The 7,103-nt window shown below is 43.6% G+C and overlaps 1 pseudogene across 1 annotated transcript; it reads left to right on the forward strand.

Annotated features, from left to right (window-relative positions):
* Positions 1-1,407: 1,407 nt before the first annotated feature.
* LOC311369766 (putative beta-lactamase-like 1 pseudogene) lies at positions 1,408-3,229 on the forward strand (annotated as a pseudogene). Its single transcript has 3 exons — positions 1,408-1,414; positions 1,965-2,070; positions 2,428-3,229. The product of its transcript is annotated as a putative beta-lactamase-like 1 pseudogene (transcript).
* Positions 3,230-7,103: the final 3,874 nt, after the last annotated feature.

Raw genomic sequence — 7,103 nt, forward strand, 5'->3', positions numbered from 1 at the left:
TGCTAACTGGCTCAACTTGCTATATGTTAGCTAACTGGCTAAACCTGCTATATGTTAGCTAACTGGCTAAACCTGCTATATGTGAGCTAACTGGCTCAACCGGCTGTATGCTGCTAGAAATGAGGGGGATGAGATTCCAGCCTAAACAACAACAACAGTGGGGAATTGTACAATTGTAAAGTTAAATTAAATATGTGTAAATATTTCCAATAGATGAATGAATGAAATTGTATCATGGCTCATTATATATGAATGTATAATGTACAATACTTGGACTGACGAGAGGAACCGCATGACCGTTCCCACCTTAAAGGCGTTACTTGTTACATGGGCCAATTTTGATGACACCTGTCCGCAATTCCACAGCAGCAGGCTGTCAGCAAACAAATCGATTTTGGAGCAAATTCACTCCTCAAACAAATATGTGTAGGCTATTTTGAAGGGCGTTTGTCTCTGTGTTTAGATCATGTTTTCGGAGCTCTATGAGGTTGACGTCACACACACGCACACGCACACGCACTATGCTTTGTTTACAACTTTCTGAAGCTTCAGGCTAATTCATAAAAATATAGAAATAGTAGTCCCACACAAAACTCATTCAATGTCTTTTCATATTTTCTCATAAATGTGTAAATAGGCCTATCAAAAACATACATGATTATTTCCCCCATTAGTCTTTGTTGTGAGCAGTAGTCCTATAGACAGTGACTTTCCTATAGACATGATTTGCCTCAATATCAGAATAACATCCATAGGACAAATAGCAATGGTTGGTGGAATGCCATAAAGTAGGTCTGTATATGCAATGTAAGCATGTCCAGGCCCTGCAAGTCAGGATGTAGGCTGAATACATTTTTAGGTAGTGACCATCCCCAAAATGCACCAGAATACAGGAAATCACATCTACCAAATCAACATTTTCGGGGGGATAAACCTGCGCCCCACCCACAAATTTAATCACCAGCCTCCACTGGTCCTACGTGTTGAAATTGAGCCTAATATCTGCGTCTATGACCTCACATGCACACGCACGACGGTCACGCGCAAAGTGTCCCGGTTTTAGTTTAAGGAAATCTGGTCACCCTAGTATAATGAGCAATACAACTGAAACGATGTACCCCTAACTGAAACAAATCAACCGGGCTCATGTTAAAGCTGGAAACTAGATCAGACCCAAGTAAGTAGGGCTAGTTAGTGAGGTTCTGGGGAAGATCGATCCACTGTCCCAGCTAAACAGTCCATAGTTCCTTGTATCCTTAGACAGTGCTATCTCGCCAAAGAAGATATCCCACACCTCCCTACATTAAAAAATATATATCATATTTACCGGCATAAATGACAGAAATGTGACTATAATAGACCGGGCTTAAAAGGACAAAAGACAGGAGAGTCTGAACCAACCTCGCAATGTTCCGTAAGACCAAGGGTCTTCCCCCTAAACTACCAAACCAAAGGGAATCTAAACTAACCAGAACAATTATTATTTATTATATTAACAATTAGACATTACATTTTTAACTCATAACGAGCAACATCTCAATAATATATCCCAATGGCACAGTTTGAAACTGTTTTTAAGATGAACCTGGCCCAACGCAAAGTGAGCAGGTAAGTAAGCAGTTTCCCCTGTTATGTGCCGGTGGGTTTGGGGTCGCTGCAGCAGGTTGGATCGCTCCGTGTAGGTAGGCCTACAGTCAGGCTGGTTCAGATCCAGCAAACTGGCTGGGCCTGATATGTTAGCAAACTGGCAAGGCCTGTTATGCTGGTAAACTTGCCAAGATGTTAGAAATCTGGCCCAAGCTCATTAAATATGGACTGGTATGTATTAACTCTTTAAAAATGACATAAAAATGTAACTTTCAACATGTGAGTTCAATTTAGTTGTAATTAATTTCACTAAAGTATATTACTGCCTCAGTATATTTATTACACATCTTTACACCTTTTGTACTTTTATTTTTCAGGATTACTCAGAAGATTACGGGAGACTAATCTCCTCTGGAGCGGAGACACGCAGGCAGCTCTTGAATTGTTAAAGGACGATATCCTGGTCGCAGATCCTGGCACTAAATAAGTCTCAAGTACCACTCTGGTAAGAGTAAACACAGGCCTCCATTAACCCTTAAGGGCCCCTTTGTCAACGTTACAATTGGCAGGTATCAGTGAGTTAGTGACAGGCTACCAGGTGATACCGTCTACTGACTTTAGTCCAGTATACGTTTGGGTGGACTCTCCCACTTGTGATGTCACTTAAGGGTAGATTATCAAATGGCCAACACACTTGGCCCTTTGAAATACTAAGTAAATGGAATATATATATATATATATATATATATATATACATAGGAATATATATATATATATAGACATTACGTCATTACATGTTATTTTGCCATGACTTTTGGCCTTTCTTCCCCCTCCGGTCAGATGTCACTACAGCAACGCGGCGTTCTCCCTGCTCGCCAAGGCCCTGGCCCAGAGGGTGGCGGGCGTGGACTTCGAGGAATGGGTGAGCGTCAACATCCTGCAGAGGCTGGGCCTAGACGACACGGGCTTCGACATCACCCCAGACATCCAGGTCCAGATGGCGGTGGGTGTCTACGCCAGCAGCCAGCCCGCGCCCCTCTACGACCTGGGCTGGTACCGGCCCGCGGGCCAGATGTACTCCACGGCGGCCGACATGGCCAAGCTAACCATGGTGCTCCTGGGCGGGTACAGCCGGCGCCTGCTCCGGGACGACACCCTGAAGACCAAGACCATGCTGACGCCTGCCTTCTGCTGCCACGCCGGCTACTTCGGCAATGCCACCGGCACCCCCTGGGAGGTCAACGAGCTGCTGGGCTACGACGTGCTGCGCAAGGACGGGGATCTGGACGGCTACGCTGCCACGCTCTCCCTGGTGCCACGCCTCAACATGGGCCTGCTGGTGCTGATGGCCGGCGTGCGGCCGCAGTCCGGTCCAGACCTGGTCACCGAGGCCTACCGCCACCTGCTGCCCGCCATCGAGACCGCCTTCAGGGGGGCCGTGCGCACGCTGGCCGCCCTGCCCAGCTCGGACCCATACGTGGGCATCTTCACGTACCGGAAGCTGAAGGTGAACAGTGCGTCCATGTCTCTACAGGCGCAGGACAGACAGCTGTTCAACTTCTACCCCTTCGGCAAGAAGGGTGTGTCGCTGGGACTCAACACGTACAGAGTGATCAGGATAGCCAACTATTTCCCTGCGTAGAAGCACACCATGACCACCATTATATTGTTGTGTTACACCTTTGTATGTTACGGGAACTATTAATATGTGCTCATTTGCTCATATTTATCAGCATTATTACATTTGTTAGGCCTAGTACTGCAAAGTGCCTACCATGTACCATTGATTGAGAAGAAAACTGTGTGAAAGAATAAAACATGGGTTGATGGTTAAAACTGTTTGAAACGGTTTGAAATATGTTGTGCTGCTCTCTTCCTTCATACTGAAACACATCGCTGAGAAGGCGAGAGAGAGAGAGAGAGAGAGAGAGAGAGAGAGAGAGAGAGAGAGAGAGAGAGAGAGAGAGAGAGAGAGAGAGAGAGAGAGAGAGAGAGAGAGAGAGAGATTCTCGAGTACCCAGCCATATTTTATTCCTGGGTACTTCCTACATTTGCTTAAACACAGATGTAACACAGATGTACATGATATGATTTTTTTCTACAGTGTAACAGTGGATCGATCTTCCCCAGAACCTCACTAACTAGCCCCACTTACTCTGGTCTGATTTAGTTTCTAGCTTTAGCTTTAACATGAGCCTGGTTGGTTTGTTTCAGTTGTAGGGTTACATTGTTTCAGTTGTATTGCTCATTATACATTCATATATAATGCACCATGATACAATTTCATTCATTCATCTATTGGAAATATTTACACATGTTTAATTTAACTTTACAATTGTACAATTCCCCACTGTTGTTGTTGTTTGGGCTGGAATCTCATCCCCCTCATTTCTAGCAGAAACCAGCCGGTGGAGCCAGTTAGTTCACATATAGCAGGTTGAGCCAGTAAGCTAACATATACTGTAGCAGGTTGAGCCAGTTAGCTAACATGTAGCAGGGTCAGCCAGATTGCTAGCATCTCAGACCAGAAATCGGCTTAGCGGGTTCCCTCCTCTTCAGAGGAAACCGGTTTTAGTCAGTGGTGGAAATTAATTGTCTACTTTTTAGACCATTTCTACAGCACCCTTGATACTTTTTTGGAAAGAAAAAGATTACAACAGCCTTATCTAAATTATACAACAATACCCAATTAAATATTAACTAACCCAAAACTAAAATCATTATTTATTTTCAATCATTTACTAGCCTATTGATTGCATGACATCCATAGCTCTACAGTTTGAGCGTTTGACAGAGAAAGCCTTATCCCTGACACAGTAGTAGGCTAAGAAAAGCGGAATTTAAACATTCTAATCAATTAAACCTTCGAGCCCATGTAAATATGGTTAGCTGGAGGCAAGTAGACTTTCCTACTGTTTACTGCCTCAATCTGTTTTTATCTACTTTATTAATCCCTGGGGATTTTTTTTCTGAATTGCTCTGCTCAATATACAGGACTGTGTAAAAAAATAGAAAATAAAATGTGTCAAAGCTAAAGAATAAATAAACTGCATATCTAGCCTTCATGAAAAATAACGTTATTATTATAGGCCTACTCTCTTTTTCACAGACTTTACGTCAATAACTCAGCTCAACAGATATTACCTTTACAATTCATTCATTCATTCATTCATGCATTAGTTCAATTAATTAATTTTGTAATGCATTTTATTTATATATGTATACATATATAAACACTCAATTATTCAAACACTTTATTATTCATTCATCATTTATTTAATATATGGCATCAATATTTCACTAGACTCCCATAACTTTGTTTACAGTTACACTTCCCTCCGTAGGCCTATTCATTTTCCCAAACAACGCCTGGGAACCACGCCCAGGCGTGGTTAATGATTTGGTTAATGTCTGGCAACGCTATAGTATGCGTGCCACGTTCTCACCCTATATAAACGGCGTGTGGGAATGCAGTGCTCAGAACGACCTACTGACAAACGAAGAGAACCACAACAAGGCAGCGGATCACGTCTTACAATTAAATAAAGCAGCACAATGAAGTGGATCATCGCCGTGGCCGTAGCCGTGGCCCTCCTGCACGTGGCCTCCTGCGAGGAGGCCACGACCGTCGCGGTAAGAACAACATGGCATTATTTCGTTTTCATAATAATTAACTTGAGTTGACCATAGCATAATTATTTACAGTCGTGTGTAGTAGGCCAACTATTTTTGTGTTGGTCTAGTTCATTACGCAGATTAGTATTCTTAATTCCCAGCAGATAGTCTATGGGCTACCTCTTGAACAATGCACAACAAAGACTGCAGGTGAAATCAAAACAATTTAAAATGAAATCCATATTTATCAAATGTATCTTGTGCTGCATGATACCCTCTGCTAATAAAACGATACTGGGGACGGGATAGTGTGATTCCGTATAATGGCCAGATTGTGTTGGGTGGGATCCCTACGGAAGAGGATTGGAGCCACACATAAGAGTTCTGACTTTATTCCCAGAATTCTGACTTTAAACTCAGATTTATGATTTTTTTTTCTCTCTCTCTCTCTCTCTCTCTCTCTCTCTCTCTCTCTCTCTCTCTCTCTCTCTCTCTCTCTTATGTAACCAATGGCCCTAATCCTCTTCCGTAGATCCCAATGTCCACAGCATACCTAAACAAGTTACCTCATCCTTAATGACGTCAGCCCTTCTATTTAGATCCTTATCTAAATAGATAAGACTAAGGGGGCGGCATTAGCTCAGGAGGTAGAGCGGGTTGGCTGGTAACCGCAAGGTTGGTGGTTCGATCCCCTGCTCCTCCGAGCGCTGATCCCTGAGCAAGACTCGTGGTTGACTCCGCCGTCAGTGTGTGAATGTCAGTCAACACTGTAAAGCGCTATATTAATGCTGTTAATTAACGGGACTGCAGGTGACGGACGGGTACGAGGATAGTGTGACGGACGATGAGCCACGCCGACAGAAGGCCGACAGCCGGAATATTAACTTCGTTGGACGTGAGCCTGTACGTGGGCCTGTACGTGACAGGAGACATTGAGTGGGGTTTGGGGGTGTGTGTGTGCTAGGTTCACCATCTAAAAAAGGCGCGCAAGCTCAAGAATCAGTCAAATCGAACAACCGCCAGCTCCTCCCACTATACAAATTAAAGAAATATACCCATAGGTTTTCATCTTTGCATCTTATATGTTTTATATGTTTCATATGTTTGACATGTTTTATATGTCTTATATGTTTCATGTGATGCACACCAAAGCTACATTCATGCAGTTTGCGCATGTTTAAAATGTTTCAGCGTAATTTGTCAGCTGTGATCAAATGCCTTCAATAAATTCCACCTTCATGTCATAAATATAACATGCCTTTGATTAGTGTTTGTATTGTGGCGACCGTAGGCGTGGTCGCCGTGTTCCAGGTGCCGCAAGGGATCCTGGGACAGGGATTTAGGACAATCCCAAGATGGATCTCTGGTGCCCTCATAGGCCCTTTGCATCAGAGACATTGAGTGGGGTTTGGGTGTGTGTGTGTGTGTGTGTGTGTTAGTGTCGTTCGGTTATCCTGGGACCCATTTCCCGATAACGATGGATCCATCGTACGATGGATTTCACGATGCATCGTTAATTTTAGGGGAGCTTTTCCCGAAACTCATCTTAACATGAACGCGCGTGCTCTGCTCTTACGACGTCGTAGGATTGTAGCTGTCTACTGACACGGTGCTGAAATGGGCTCGGTAGGAGGGGGAGACGCAGGAATGTTGTTGGATTCAACTATATTTTGTGGCAGCAAAAAAATATCTCCCCATCAAGGCCAACAGCAGAGTAGCCTCCAAAAAGAATAGACTAAGATGAATGCTACAAATATTAAAACACAATTTATTAGGTCTAGGCCGACAATATCAGTCCTAATCCCGAACGCACCGTGCGTACATTGTTTCACGGCATTTTCTCCCCTGAAATAATTCCATATTAAAAAAATAAAAAATAGCATGTGTCTGTGTGACAACTA

This window comes from Micromesistius poutassou, assembly GCF_964030765.1.
Source record: "Micromesistius poutassou genome assembly, chromosome: 24".
NCBI lineage: Eukaryota > Metazoa > Chordata > Actinopteri > Gadiformes > Gadidae > Micromesistius > Micromesistius poutassou.